The 16,532-nt window shown below is 42.9% G+C and overlaps 1 long non-coding RNA gene across 1 annotated transcript; it reads right to left on the bottom strand.

The window, feature by feature from the left end:
• Window positions 1-6,414: 6,414 nt before the first annotated feature.
• LOC134482024 (uncharacterized) lies at window positions 6,415-7,311 on the bottom strand. Its single transcript, XR_010058078.1, has 2 exons — window positions 6,762-7,311; window positions 6,415-6,660 (listed from the first exon to the last, which is right to left on the bottom strand). It is a non-coding gene; the product is annotated as an uncharacterized LOC134482024 (long non-coding RNA).
• Between the last annotated feature and the right edge of the window lie 9,221 nt (window positions 7,312-16,532).

Here is a 16,532-nt window from a genome sequence, read left to right on the forward strand (position 1 = left end):
ATAAGTTCCCAGTCAGATTATTGTCAGTCAGTAACAATACAGTCATGTTATGTGTTAAAAAATAATTTGTATTTATTTACTGAGGGGCATACCATGGGTCTTAGTATTCTATTGCTATGAAGAGAAACTATGACCATGGCAACTCTTATGAATAGAAGCATTTAATTGGGGTTGGCTTACAGTTCAGAGGTTCAGTCCATTGTCATCATGGCAGGAATCATGACAGCATGCAGGCAGACAGGATGTTGGAGACGCACTAATTGCTGTACATCTGGATTGGGAGCAGCAGGAGGAGAGAGAGACTGGGCCTGGCATGAGCTTCTAAAACCTCAAAGCCTACCCCCAGTGACACATCTCCTCCAACAAGGCCACACCTTCTAATAGTGCCATTGTCTGGTTACCAAGCATTCAAATCTATGAGTCTATGGGGGGGTGGGGCATTCCTATTCAAACCACCACACCATGACATATGTGTGGTAGTCAGAGGACCTGCAGAAGGTTGGTTCTAAAGATCCACTGAGTTTGTTTTATGCATATGTGTCGTGTGTGTGTGTGTGTGTGTGTGTGTGTGTGTGTGTGTGTGTGTGTGTACCATGTGTATGCAGGCACCAGCAGAGGCCAGAAGAAGATGCTGTATCCCCTGAGGTGTAATTAAAAGCAGTTGTGGGGCTCTTAACGTGTGTGGGCCAGGAGCCAAACCTAGGGCCTCTATAAGAACAGCTAACATCTGAGCTATCCCCCTGTCTCCACCCAACAACTCTTAACTAGCAACAGTTTGGATTTGTATACTAGGTTTTATAGTTTTCAAAAAATTATGCGGGTTTTAGCAGTAGGCTTGGTTTAAAGGGATTCAATTTAAGTAAGCAATCTGGGAGACTTGGTCAACTTTTCACATACACACACACACACACACACACACACACACACCCCTCAACAACAACAACAGCAGCAACAACAACTTGGATTTTTATTTAACACTATCTTTACAGATTTTTAAATCCAACGTTCTGTCATAGCCCTGTAGATATCTACACCCTATCTGGAATCTAACGCCTCATGATTAATTTCTGATCCTATCAGAAAAAAAAACAACTGAATGGTAACAGAATTATTTTCACCACAGTCAACAAGAGCAGATGCCAGCTTAGTGACAGTATAATGAAGCCTTGCCAATCCGAGAGCAAATCAGGAATGCGTAAGGGGCCCTGTCTCTGTTCTCTACGAGGAAGACAGCCGCCATCATCAAAGCCATATGGTAAATATAAAATCCCACAGTCTAACAGTGCGTTGTGACTTGAAAGTTCCTTTAAACTACTTATCATCTGCCCTCCAGTGCAGAATGTAACCTGGACGGGAGAACAGTCTCTTCCACTTTGCTCACTGTCTTGGGAGCAACACGTAATTAACGACACCCAGCAGGCATGAGTAGATGGGTGAGTGAGTGAGTGAGTGAGCGAGCAAGTGAATTAGCAAGCAGTAGATGATACGAGAGAGCTTACAAAGCGCTAATACTTGAGCTCAAATAATTGCTTGGTATGAAAACCCAAGTTCTTTACCATTACACCTGGCAATGTAAGAGGTAGCCTATGGTCAGAGAGAACTGGCTGCCGCTGTTCACATCATAGAGATGCCTGGCCTTGGCTCTCAAGAGATCACCCTGAGTGGATTTAGACTATCACGGGCAAAACATCCGATCCAATGCTGCTCGCATGCAGGAATGGCTCTTGTGCAGAGGAGCGGTGGGGGGGGGGGGTGCCCACCGTCCAAGTCACACATAAGCATCAACAGCCAGAGCGTCTGCAACAACAGTGTCCTGTTGGACTGGTTACAAACAGCCGCTTCTTACCCCAAAAGCATTTCCACTGCCCAAAGTATTCATATTTGTGATTTGTCGTGAGAAACACATTTCACGAAATCTGACTCTCAATGTAGTATGGACATAGATGCCTACATAAGAGATCCTTCAATGGTCTCAGTGGTCAGAAAAGCATTTTTACTGTAAGGGAGTGGGGAGTTACCTGGAAAGAGTATAGAAGGCGATAATAAGTTGAGAGCATACTAAGATGTTTTTACCTCTTTGCCACTCTCAAATGGCTTGATTGTTTTAACATAAACACACCGTGTTTCCATAACTCTTAAATTTTTTTTTTTTTTGGTTCTTTTTTTCGGAGCTGGGGACCGAACCCAGGGCCTTGCGCTTCCTAGGTAAGCGCTCTACCACTGAGCTAAATCCCCAGCCCCCATAACTCTTAAATTTAAAACCACCTCCTACATATACCAAAACTACAATAGGTACTAGTTAAAAATATACCTGTTATGGTCTCCCTTACCAGGTTTCCCTTAGAACCACTTTAACATTTATTCACATATTTATACTTATAAAAGTATATATTTTACAATTGTTTTAGATTAAAATTAGTTTGGGGGGAAGGGGATAGCATTTGAAATGTAAATACATAAAATATCCAATAAATATATAATTAAAAAAATATAATTAGTTTATGTAAGTATTTTTACCCAATTTAGGATGGATATCTCAGTAACAACTCCCATCAGTAGGATCTCTAAAACCAAAACAAATTTAAAACTACTTTCCAAAATAAATAAAACAAATATCAGAGAGGATGTGGAGAAATTGGAACCCTTTTACACTGAGGGCAGGAATGTAAAATAGTCTGACCTCTATGGAAAACAGTGTGATAATTTCTCAAAATACTAAAAAAGAAAAATAGTTCTAGGGCCTGGGAGGATGTCTCAGTAAATTAAAGCACGTGCCTGACCTCCTGAATTTGACCCCCAAAACTTCCTCACAGCGGGAGGAAGAAACGACTCCCACAAGTTGTCCTCTGACCTCCCCAAGTGTACACACACAATACACACATGAACCCATACATGCACACACTTACACAAACATATACATACATAAATACATACATACACACATACATACATAGGTATGCACACACATACACAGACACACTCAGAGACATGCTTACATAAACACATAAGCACATATATGCACACAATGCATGCACATACACATGCATTCCCGCACACTCTCGTGAGGGTGTGTGCTTGGCGTGTGCACAGGCACAAACACATAGACACACACACACACACACACACACACACACACACACTGTCTCTTCCTGGAGTTCAAATGATGAAAACAGATTCAAACAGATCAATATTTTAGGAAAAAAACAAGTACAATGGGACATGCTCAAGGAGTGGCCAGGCATGTCCTGTGACCGTCAGCTGCCCAAGTCAGGTGGGTACCCTTGCAGCAACAAGGGAGGCTGGACGAGCCAAAGGGTTGGTTCATGTCCTTCACCCTTTGTTCAACTGTGACACAGTGAGGTCCAGAAATACGTAGTATTTTAGTGAAGTGAAACAAAACCAGATTAACAAGCCAGCTCTGTGCCTTTGCTGACACACTGGTAAAATATCTTGGGTCTTTTCTGCAAATTCTTAGTCTCACGTCAGGATCATTTATTTACTATGTGTTAAACAAAGCAACTTTGTTAAATGTGCGTAAAAGCATTTGCCTTTGAGATGATAAATAAGTGTACTGTTTCCATTAAAAAGCACAATGCCGGGGCTGGGGATTTAGCTCAGTGGTAGAGCGCTTACCTAGGAAGCGCAAGGCCCTGGGTTCGGTCCCCAGCTCCGAAAAAAAGAACCAAAAAAAAAAAAAAAAAAAAAAAAAAAAGCACACTGCCTGGCTTCTAGACTTTCGGCCGATGGCTGCTGCATGAATAAATTCGTCAGAACTATGACACTGATAGGTCTGAGCTAGTTAAGAAACATTTCTTTGGGGATCAGAAGCGTCGAGGCTGAAGAGAAGGCTCGGTGGGTGAGAGCAGTTGCCACACAGTCAGGTTTGGATCCCTGCACCTATGTAAAAAGCTGGGGGTGGCTTCGTACAACAGTAACCTTGGCGGCGCTGTGGGGAGTGATGACAGGATGGTTGGGGCTTGCTGGCCACCAGTGAGAAGGAAGAGCGCGCCCAATTCCAGAGCTGGTCACATGACAGCTTTCAACCACGAGGCAAAGGAACGCTTCGATGAGGAAGTGAAACGAGCAAATGCCTGAAAGAAGGAAGCAGCGGCCTGGGAATACACTCCTACATAGGAGAACCACTAATGTCTGCACTCAGACTGGAGAAAGCCTGATGTGTTCAGCAACATGTGTGGTTGGAGCAAAGTCAGCTCCAAAACAAAATGAGCCAATAGTTTTAATTAATTAATTAGCTATTTAATTAATTACATCCCAAATATTGCCCTCCCTCTCGGTCCTCCCTCTCAGAGTTCCTCCCCCATACCCCCTCCCTTTGCCTCTAAGAGGACAGCCCCCACCCCGCATGCCCCCATCCAGGTGCATCAAATCCCTGCAAAATTAGGCACATCCTCTCCGATTGAGGCCAGATGTGGCAGCCCTCTGTTACATATGTGTCAGGGCCCGTGTACGCTCGTTGGTTGGTGAGCCAGTATTTCAAAGCTTTCTGTGAGAGAGACAACAGTTACTCCTGTGCCCCTTGGTGTCATGATTGCCATCCTGGTACGTCGAGCTATGCGGCCTAATGTAGCTCTGGGCTCTTTTAGACGACGTCATATTAGGAAACCTGACTCAGTCCCCAACTCGTTGGCTCTGTTGCTTTCTATTCCTGTGATGAAACACCATAACTAAAAACAACCTGGGGAGGAAAGGGTTTGCTTGACTTGCTGGTCCATCATCAGGAGAAGCTAAGGCAGGAACCTGGAGATTGGACCGGAAGCAGAGGCTGTGGAACGGTGCTGCTCAGTGCTTGCTCCCCAGGGCTGTCTCTGCTTTCTTACAGAACCCAGAACCAACCACCCGCCCAGAACAGCACCACTCATCGCGGGCTAAATACTCTCACATCCACCAGTAACCAATAAAACACCTTACAGGCTTGCCTACGGGCCAGGTTGACGAGGACATGTTCTCAACCGAGGGTCCCCCTTCCCAGATGACTCTAGGTTGTGACGACCTGACAAAAACCTGGCCGACACGCCCACTCTGCGTTAAAACTCAGCTCTGTGAGCCCCAGCTGGCTCCGTGCCAGGTTGAACAGCAGTTGCGAGTCACGAGGACAGAGTCCAAGAAGAGGGCGCTGCTTCAAAAATCTAACCTAACTCCTAGGAAAACAGAAGCGAAATGTATCCCACGGAGAACCCACATCCCTACCCTGAAAAGAAAATAAAGAAAAAGAAATAAAAAGCATTGGGTTTTTGTTTTTGTTTTTTTTTTAATGCTCAAAGCACAGCTCATTCAAATAACTGGACTGGACAAGAGTTTCTGCAGCTGTGACAGGTTTAACAATGATGTCACCTCATCTGAAGCAATTCACATTTTAAATGGTGTCTGTAAGTCCAAAAATGGAAGAACACACTGGCAATAAGACAGCCATTTATGCCTGAACAAGTCTCGATTTCCTTAAAGTGGGGCTCACAAAGGACTCAGCTCAGAGGTAATTGAACTGCGCTGTTCTGATGCCTCATTTTTTTTTCCCAGCAAATTGGCCGCTTTCTTTATAAGTCTCCCCCTGGGACTCAGAAGACATTAATAACAACGATGATGCTTGTTGGAGGGCCTAATCCTATTTCAGGAAGGTTCTCTTGAGGGTTAATATGGTTGTATACATATTTTTTTCCTCCAAAGATACCAGGAAATACTTAATTTTTCAGCCACTGGCCCAAAAGAATATTAGAGCGCCACCTGGTGGACTTGTTTATTCGGTAAGCAAAATCCTGTTTTCACCACGGCATTTCACCACGGCGTAATAACACACCGTGCTTTAGTACTGTCACATTATAACAGTAAATCTCTGTCTCTTAAGACTGGGTTTGGGAGTTAGTTCCTCCTGCTTGAACTGCTGTATTCTTCTGGCAGTATCTACCCACAGCCCCCTTCCCTTCCTCGGGGAAACAAATAGCGTTCGTTCACCTAGAGAGTGAATCATACCACTATGCTTGATACATAGAAAATAACATTTGAAAATGTGTATGTTAGCACCAGCCGGAGTGAGCCATGACTGTAATTCTAGCACCTAGGAGGTAGAGGCAGAAGGATCAAGAGTTCAAGGCCATCCTCAGCCAGTTTGTGTGTGTAAGGCTAGCCTGACATACAGACCTTATCTCACAGGCTGGGAGTGGCTGGCTGACCAGACGGCTCAGTGTATAAAGACGTTACAACTGAACCTGACAACCTGAGTTCAATTTCTGGGACCCATATACTGGAAGGAAAGAGCTGTACCGGACAAATTTTCCTCTGAACTCTACATGCACACCAAGGCAGCCCCCCATTCCCAATAACAAATTTAACAAAAAAAAAGTATCTTAAAAAGAATGTTACCAAAATAGACTAATTAGATAAACTACTGACATACTCAAATTTGATTAAATGCATGTACTGAACTTTAGACAGACCTTATCGGTGTACATAAGACACACTAGTCAAGTTTCAGAAATGGAGTACTAGCAGCATTAATGTTCTCAACACTGGACGCAAGGTAGTCTGCTGAGGTGCAAAAGCTGACAGGCAGGTGGCAGATGGTTCCGACAAAGTGTTGCTGAGAAAGAGCAAACACCACTCCATGAGAAGCAAAGCAAGTCTGAGCTGTACCCTGCTCCTGATAACCTGGGGACAGGGTGGAAAAATTAATTCCAGATTTTTACATGTGTGAGGATCAACTCACTAAAGTTGAGGTTAGCCAAGAGCCAACATTTTCAGCAGCATACTTCAGGCAGCAATCCTAACTGTACTCTTAGGGATACGGGATAGGCCAGACAGACCGCAGAGAGAATGTAGCGTGGACTACACAGGTACTTGGAATCACTAGTAAGATAAAATGAAAAGGGGAAGTCGACGCTGACCTTCCCAGAATCTATTCCCAACCTCATTCCTAACGGCAGCATTGTTCCGTGTGGCCATCTGCCCAACTCAGCTCAGCCAATGAGGGGCCATCTAGCTCAGCGCAGCCAATGGGGGCCATCTCTAGCTTAGCTCAGCCAATGGGGGCCATCTGCCGAGCTCAGTCAATGAGGTGCCGATGGCAATCCCTGAGTCAGGCTTCCAGGATGAAAGGGTAGCACTTAAGGAGAAGTGTTGGCCGCTCTGGTCACCTTCCTCTTCTCCCTTCCAGATATAAAGACACAATGCCCGCAGGCACTTAGGGCAGCCATCGTTCAGTCACAAAGGTGAAAGGCAAATGAAACATGTCAGACAAAGGAGAAAGACTCTGACTTCATAAGAACTCAGAGACTGGCTCTAGGTTTGTTATGAGGGAAAATGAACTCCTTATTTAAGACATCGTGGCGAAGGTAATCTAATCAGAACTAATGAAATGTCTATCGTTGCAACAAGAGTCGAATCAACTGGGCATTCTGAGGGAAAAACAAAAACGGGGGGAGGGGAGACTTTGAAAGACTTGCTGAGAGCAGGGAACTTGAGAAGGAAAGCTCTAGGAATCACTTATAATCTTGTGAAAACGACAGACCCAGAGATGATTTCAATATATATGTTTAACGTTATAAAAAAGAAAGACAGTAAATTCTGTAAACACTGCCTTAGATACTGCTCTATTGCTGTGAAGAGACACTATGACCAGGACAATTCTTATAAGTGAAAGCATTTAGTTGGGGCTGGCTTTACAGTTTCAGAGAGCTGGTCCATGATCATCATGGCAGGAAGCAGCCAGGCACGGTACTAGAGCGGTAGCTGAGGGATTATATCCTGATCCATAGGCAGCCGTGAGAGAGGCAGACAGAGACAAAGACAGAGACTTGGTGCCGGTTTTTCAACCCTCAAAGCCCACTCACAGCGGCACACCTCCTCCAACAAGGCCACACCTTCAGATCCTTTCACTCTCTAGCAACTAAGCATTCAAATATAGGAGTAGATGGGGGCCATTCTTATTCAAACCACCACAGACACCAAGAGGAAATAGAGGTAACAAATAAAAGATAATGCGAGATAATGCATGTGCCTAACTTTGCAAAGGGTGACCTGATTTTTAAGACAAAATATGTGCACTATGGCGAAGGCAGTCTTGGTAACCAGGTACACAGCAGCTCTTGAGTTTCAATAGATGGTGGAGTAGGGGACAAGCCCAGCACTCGTCCAACATGAGCAAGGGCCTGGGCTCAGTCCCCAGTATGGATGCCCAGTTGAAGGTGGGGGCCCACTCTGTCCATAGCTAAAGAAATAATCCAAAATTGACAAATGGGACTCTGAAATTAAAAAGCTGCTTCACAAACAAGGAAATGATCTCCAGAGTAAGGCGAGCCTGCAGCACGGGAGGAAGGCCTTTGTCAGCTACACATTAGGTGGGGCAGGAGGCTGCAGAAAGAACTGTCAACCCCCCCCCAAAAAAAGGACTGGAGAAATAGCTCAGCGGTTAAGAGCACTGACTGCTCTTCCAGAGGTCCTGAGTTCAAATCCCAGCCACCACATGGTGACTCACAACCATCTGTAATGAGATCTAATGCCTTCTTCTGGTGTGTCCGAAGACAGCTACAGTGTACTTATATATAAAAATAAATAAATCTTCAAAAAATCCAACCAAACAAACAAAAAAACACACCAAAACCCTACATCTTGCTATTGGAAGATCACTGTTAAAAGTAATCGGGAAACTGCTATTAAAAGAAGAAATCCAATAAATACCTTTAAAAGTGTTCAACATTCCTAGCCCTCAGGAAAATGTAAACCACCAAGAAAACAAAGGACAACCAATGCTGGCCAGGATATGGTGACGGAAGGTGGGAATCCTTACACACCGTAGAGTGTAACTTGTGCAACCACTATTTAAACCAGCATGCCTTTCTACCATATAACCCAGCTATGCCGCTCTTCTGTATATACCCAAAGGACTCTGTAAGTTAATGCCACAGAGATTCTTGGACACCTAGGCTTGTCGCTACCATACTGAAATCAGTACAAGAAATAGAGCCAGCTTAGATGTCCATCAAGAGATGAATGGATGATAAAATGAGAAAGTATCATTGGCGGCCAGATCAAGGGGACATATTTTGTTCTGATAATCAGATCATCTGTGTTATTTGGCACAATGGAATTTTATGCAGTCAGGAAAAACAATAAAATAACATTTGCAGGAAGATATGTAGTGGTAGAAGTCATTCTTTTTATTAAATTATTTATTTACATTCCAAATGCTGCCCCCCTTCCTGGCCTCCCCTCCACAAGTTCTTCACCCCATATCCCCTCCACTTTGCTTCTGAGAGGGTGCTTCCCCACCCACACTCCCACACTCCCACACTCCCACCAACATCCCCCTTCCCTGGAACACCAAGTATCTACAGGATAAAGCACATCCTCTCCCACTGAGGCCAGACAAGGCAGTCTGCTACATATGTGCCGGGGGCCATGGACCAGCCCATGTATGTTCTTTGGTTGGTGGTTTAGTCTGTGGGAGCCCTGAGGAGTCAGGGTTAGTTGACACTGTTGTTCTTCCTACAAGTTGACATCTCCCTCAGCTCCTTTAGTCCTTCCTCTAAGTCTTCCATAAGAGTCTGCAACCACCATCCAATGGTTGGCCATAAGTACCTACACCTGTCTTAGTCAGCTGCCCATAGACCCTCTCAGAGGACAGCCATGCCAGGCTCCTATCTGCAAGCACAACATGGCATTAGTAATAGTGTCAGGGTTTGGTGACCGCCCATAGAATGGATCCCAAGTTGGGCAGGTCACTGCTCGACCTTTCCTTCAGTCTCTGTTCAGTTTTTGACCCTGAATTTCCTTTAGACGGGAATAATTCTGGATCTGAAATTTTGAAGATGGGTGGATGGTCCCCTGCCTCAAATGGGAGCCATGTCTCGCTACTGGAGGTGGGCTCCTCAGGTTCTATCTCCCCACTGCTGGGCATTTCAGCTAAGGTCATCCCCATTGAGTCTGGGGAACCTCTCACATCCCAGGTCTATGGGACATTCTAAAGGTTCCCCCTGCTTCCCCCACATCCCATCCCCTGGATATTTCCTTCCATCCACTCTCCTGGCCCTCTGGGCTTCTCTCCAGTCTTTCCCTATACCTGATCCTGCCCCCCTTTCCCCTCCACCTTCTCTCCTGCACCCAGGTCCCTCCCTCCCTGTGCCTCCCATGATTATTTTGTTCCCCTTCTAAGTGGAATTGAAGTATCCACATTTGGGCCTTCCACCTTGTTAAGCTTCCTACAGTCTGTGGGTTGTATCTTGGTTATTCTGTACTTTTTGACTAATATCCACTTATTAGTGAGTACATAACCATGCCTGTCCTTTTGGGTCTGAATTACCTCACTCAGAATGATATTTTCTAGTTCCACCCATTTGCCTGCAGAATTCGTGATGCCCTTGTTCTTAATAGCTGAACAGTGTTCCATTGTGTGAATGAACCACGTTTCCTATATCCATTCCTCAGTTAGGACACCTGGGTTGTTTTCAGCTTCTGGCTGTTACAAATCAGGCCGGCCGCTATGAACAGTGGAGCATATTTCCTTGCAGTATGGTGGGGCATCTTTTGAGTCTATGTCCAGGAATGATATAGCTGAGTTTTCAGGTAAAACTATTTCCACTTTTCTGAGGAACCACAAGGTTGATTTCCAGAGTGGTTGGAACCAGTCTGCAATCCCACCAACAATGCAGGAGTGTTCCTCTTTCTCCACATCCTCTCCAGCATCTGCTGTCCCTTGAGTTTTTGATCTTAGCCATTATGATTGGTATAAGGTGGAATCTCAGGATCATTTTGATTTGCATTTCCATGATGACTAAGGATGTCTTAACAATCTTTAAGTGCTCCTCAGTCATTCGAGAGTGCACTATGGCGAACTCTCTGTTTAGCCATGTACCCCATTTTTTTAATTTGGTTTGTTGGAGTCTAACTTTTTTAATTCTTTGTAAGTTTTGGATACTAGCCCTCTATTGGTTGTAGGGTTAGTGAAAAATTAGGGTTGTAGGTTGCTGTTTTGTCCTAATGACAGTGTCCTTTGCCTTATAGAAGCTTTTCAGTTTCATGATGTCCCATTTGTCAATTGTTGATCTTAGAGCCTGAGCCATTGGTGTTCTGTTCAGGAAATTGTCCCCGGTGCTTATATATTTGAAGCTATTTCACACTTTCTCTTCTATTAGATTCAGATTTCTGGTTTTATATTGAAGTCCTTGATCCACTTGAATCTGAGCTTTGTACAAGGTGATAAATATGGATCAATTTTCCTGCTAACTACCAGTTAGACCAGCACCATTCTTTTTTCTTTTTTGCCACTGTATGGCTTCTTTGTCAAAGATCAAGTGTCCATACGTGTGTGGGTTTATTTCTGGGTCTTCGATTCTATTCTATCGACTAGCCTGGCTGTCTCTGTATCAATACCATGCAGTGTTTAATCACCGTAGCGCTGTAGTACAGCTTTGAGGTCAGGGATGATGACTCCCACAGAAGTTCTTTTATTGTTGAGAATTGTTTTCACTATCCTTGTTTTTTTGTTTTTCCATATGAAGTTGAGAATTGCTCTTTCCATGTCTATGAAGAGTTGTGTTGGGATTTTGATGGGGATTGCACTGAATTGTAGATTGCTTTGGGGAAGATGGCTATTTTTACTATGTTAATCCTGCTGATCCATGAGCATGGGTGATCTTTCCATCTTCTGAAGTCTTCCGATTTCTTTCTTCAGGGACTTGAAATTCTTGTCATACAGATCTTTCACTTTCTTGGTTAGAGTTATACCAGGATATTTTATATTATCTGTGGCTATTGTAGAGGATGTTGTTTCCCTAATTTCTTTCTCAGCTCATTCATCATTTGTGTAAAGGAAGGCTACTAATTTAATTTTATATCCAGCCACTTTGTCAAAAGTTTTTTTCAGCATCTAATGAGAGGATCATGTGGGTTTTTTTTTAATTTATGGTTGTTTATATATTGGATTACATCGATGGACCATCCCTGCATTCCTGGGATCAAGCCTACTTGATCATGATGAATGAGTATCTATGCACTATATTCATAAGCAAAATTGATCTGAAGTTCTCTTTCTTTGTTGGATCTTTGTGTGGTTTAGGTATCAGAGTAAGTGTGGATTCATAACATGAATTAGGTAGTGTTCCTTCTGTTTCTATTTTGTGGAACAGTTTGGGCAGTATTGGTATTAGGTCTTCTTTGAAGGTCTGGTAGAGTTTTACATTAAAACCATCTGGTCCTGGGCTTTTACTGGTTGCAAGTTTTTCAATATCTGCTTCTATTTCCTTAGGGGTTGTGGTAGTGTTTAGTTTACCTGATCTTGATTTAACTTTGGTACCTGGTATCTGCCTAGAAAATCATCCATTTCATGTAGATTTTCCAGTTTTGTTGAATATAGGCTTTTGTAGTAAGATATGATTTTTTTTTATTTCCTCAGTTTCTGTTATTATGTCTCCATTTTTGTTTCTGATTTCATTAATTTGGATACTGTCTCTATGCCCTTTAGTTAGTTTGGCTATGGGTTTATCTAGTTTGTTGATTTTCTCAAAGAACCAGCTCTTTGTTTTGTTGATTCTTTGTATTGTTCTCTTTGTTTCTAATTGGTTGATTTCAGCCCTAAGTTTGTCTACTTCCTTCCATCTACTCCTCTTGGGTGTGTTTGCTTATTTTTGTTCTAGAGCTTTCAGATATACTGTTAAGTTGTTAGTATGAGATCTCTCCAATTTCTTTATGAAGGCATTTAGTACTATTAATTTTTCTCTTAACACTGCTTTCATTGTGTCCCATACATTTGGGTATGCTCTGTCATAGTTTTCATTGAATTCCAGAAAGTCTTTCTTTATTACTTCCCTAACTAAGTCACCATTGAGTAAAGAGTTGTTCAGTTTCCATGAGTATGTGGCCTTGCAATTGATTTTGTTATTATTGAAGCCTATTGTGATCCGATAGGAAGCATGAGATTATTTCAATCTTCTTGTACCTGTTGAGGCTCGTTTTGTGTCCCATTATATGATCAGTTTTGGAGAAGGTTTCATGAGGTGCTGAGAAGGTATATTTATTCTATTGTTCTGCGGTGAAATGTTCTGTAGACACCTGTTAAATCCATTTGGTTTATAACTTATGTTAGTTTCACTATATCTCTGTTTAGTTTCTGTTTCCATGATCTGTCCATTGGTGAGAATGAGGTGTTAAAGTCTCCTACTCTTATTGTTTGAATTCCAATGTGTGTTTTGAGCTTTAGTAAAGTTTCTTTTATGAATGTGGGTGCCCTTGCATTTGGGACATAGATGTTCTGAACTGAGACTTCATCTTGGTGGATTTTCCTTTGATGAATATGAAGTGTCCTTCCCCATATTTTTGACTACTTTTGGTTGAGAGTCTATTTTATTGAATATTTGAATGACTACTCCAGCTTAGGACCATGTGCTTGGAAAACTTTTTTCTTTTTTTTTTTTTTTTTTTTTTTTGGTTCTTTTTTTCGGAGCTGGGGACCGAACCCAGGGCCTTGTGCTTCCTAAGCAAGCGCTCTACCACTGAGCTAAATCCCCAACCCCTGGAAAACTTTTTTCTAACCCTTTACTCAAAGGTAGTGTCTGTCTTTGTTGCTGATGGATCCCGTTTGCATATCCAGTCTGTTAACCTTTGTCTTTTTATTAGGGAATTGAGTCTAGTGATGTTGAGAGATATTAAAAACTAATGATTGTTAGTTCCTTTTATTTTTGTTGTTGGAAATAGTATTATATGTGTGTGATTCTCTTCTTTTGGGTTTGTTGGAAGATGATTGATTTCTTGTGTTTTTTTGGTTGTTGTTACCCTCCTTGTGTTGGAGTTTTTTGTTTTGTTTTTTGTTTTTTCAAGTATCCTCTGTAGAGCTGGATTAGTACAAAGATATTGTTTAAATTTGGGGTTTTTTTAAAGCAATATCTTATTTTTTCTCCATCTATGGTGACTGAGAGTTTTGCAGGGTATAATATTCTAGTTCAGCTTTTGTGTTCTTTTAGGGTCTGAATGATATCTGTCCAGGATCTTCTGGCTTGTAGAGTCTCTGTTGAGAAGTCTGGTATAATTCTGATAGGTCTCCCTTTATATGTTACTTGGCCTTTTTCCCCTTTTAAAAAGCTTTTAATATTCTTTCTTTATTCTGTGCATTTAGTGTTTTGATTATTATGTTGACAGGAGGATTTCCCTTTCTGGCAATCTATTTGGTGTTCTGTAGGCCTCTTATGGTCATCCCTTTAAGTTAGAGAAGTTTCCTTCTGTGATTTTTCTGAAAATGTTTTCTTGCCCTTTGAACTGGGAATTTTCACCTTCTTCTATTCCTATCATTCTTGTGTTTGGTCTTTTCATTGTGTCCTTGATTTCCTGGATGTTTTCAGTTAGGAGCTTTTTGAATTTTGCATTTTCTTTGACTGTTCTGTCAATGTTTTCTATGGTATCTTCTACACTTGAGATTCTCTTTTCTATCTCTTGTATTCTGTTGGTTGCATCTGTAACTCTGACCTCTTTTTTTTTTAAGATTTATGTATTTATTATATATGAGTACACTGTAGCTGTCTTCAGACACACCAGAAGAGGGCATCAGTTCTCATTACAGATGGTTGTGAGCCACCATGTGGTTGCTGGGATTTGAACTTAGGACCTCTGGAAAAGCAGTCAATGCTCTTAACCACTAAGCCATCTCTCCAGCCCAACTCTGTGACATGGGTTAGATCTGGCCTTCTGGGAGGCTGGCCGTGCTATCCCCAGAGGGTTGGGGTCCGGGATGGGAGAGGTGGATCCTGTGTCCCTGGTTACAGCAGTCTTTCTGTGCCCCTGGTTAGGGCAGACCTCCTGTATTCCTTGTTATGGCAAACTTCCTGGGAGACAGGCAGGCTGTGTCCCTGGTTATAGCAGTTCTCCTGGGAGATAGGCAGGCTGTGCGGTGTGGGAAATGGGCAGGAATAACAATCTTCCCTGGTGGAGGTGCAGACTGAAAGCTATAAATCATTTTTAAGCAAAATAAGCCAGTCTCGGAAGATTAATATTTCACATTTTCTCCCATACACAAAACCTGCATATAAAATTGTGGGGAGCAGGGAGGGGGAGTCTAAATCACAAAACCAAGAGGCTAATAATGAGATAGGCAAAAGAGATCTTATAGGAGGAAAACAAAACTAAGAGAGTGATGAAATACAGATAATAGGAAACTGGAAGTTAGGGCTAACAAGGGAAGAAGGAACCAGCTGTAGGGAGAGGGGCCATGGTGGAGAGCAGTGGGAATCAGTTGGGGAAAGGAGGTATGCGGGAGGGCAGTAGAGGAAGTAATGAGAAAAAGGATAATGGTACCTGTGTGAGGTGCAAATTTCTGGTTTCTTTGGAGACTCAGTTAGGTCATAATGTTTTGCTGAAGCAGACGCAGGTCAGAGGATGCACGGTATTAAGAAAGAATATAACTATGACCCCCGCAGACAGTGGGAGGAAGCTATCGCATTGGTTTGCCTTGCTTTGCTTCACCTGTCTTTGCTGACTACACTCATGTACTGGTTCACCTTGCATTGCATTGCTGATCTTCGCTTGTATGACTTTGTAGAGAGCAACTCACCAAAGAACTTCTCGTGATATTCCTGTGGCTCCTTGACCCTTCCTCAGACTCCGGCTGGTTGGCGAGCCTCAGCATTTCTTCTGGATCGAACTGCCATTGCCGATTCACGAGTGCTGATTGCCAAGTGGACTAGACTGCAGCTGCTGACCCGTGTTAGTGACTTGCTAGAGGGCTGGACTGCTGACAATAAAGATCAGAATCTCCCCAAAGAATGGGTCCACATCCCTGTTTGCTGTATTAACCTTTCTTTTCCACTAACTCTGGTGGGTTGAGGGCTGGAAGGAAGGTTTAAGCATTTAAGAACCCTTATTACAGTAGGTTTTGAAAAATCAAATTCTACACCTGTGTATAAAGATGCCCCAAAGACAACCATTGCTCTGTAGGAAAAACTAAAAGACTAATGAAATCAAAATACTGGGGTGCACAGAAGGTACACAGCACACACATTCTTTAGAAGATGGTCAGTAGCTAGAGGGGGAACTTGGGGTGTCCTGTTGAGATGCTGGCGAAATGAGGAGGAAAGCACAGTAACAGAGCAAACCTCTCCCTACAAGAATGTCAAGGCCTGGGAAGCCGACCTCAGCAGGGAGTTCCCGAGGCATACCTTCTTCTAGACATCATGCCCTGGAACACATGTGCCTGTCATCTGCCCATGCCTGAGGCAAAAGGACTAGTTTTTATTCCTTATATTTATCTTATGTCTTTTAGTGTTTTGCCTACGTGTATATATGTTCAACATATGTGTGCCTGGTGCACAAAGAGGTCAGAAAGGTTTAAGCTTTATAAATGGAGTTCTGTGTGGTTATGAGACACTCTGTGGGTACTGGGAATTGAACCCAGGTCCTCTGGAAAAGCAACAAGTACTCTTAACCACTGAACCATCTCTCCAGCCCACCTCACCCCAAACTATTTTTAAAAGTAGACTCCTGTTGTTGTTGATGCTGATGCTGATACTGATGATACTGTTGTTGCTTTTGTTGTTGCTGCT

The sequence above is a fragment of the Rattus norvegicus genome, chromosome 15 (assembly GCF_036323735.1).
Source record: "Rattus norvegicus strain BN/NHsdMcwi chromosome 15, GRCr8, whole genome shotgun sequence".
Classification (NCBI taxonomy): Eukaryota; Metazoa; Chordata; class Mammalia; order Rodentia; family Muridae; genus Rattus; species Rattus norvegicus.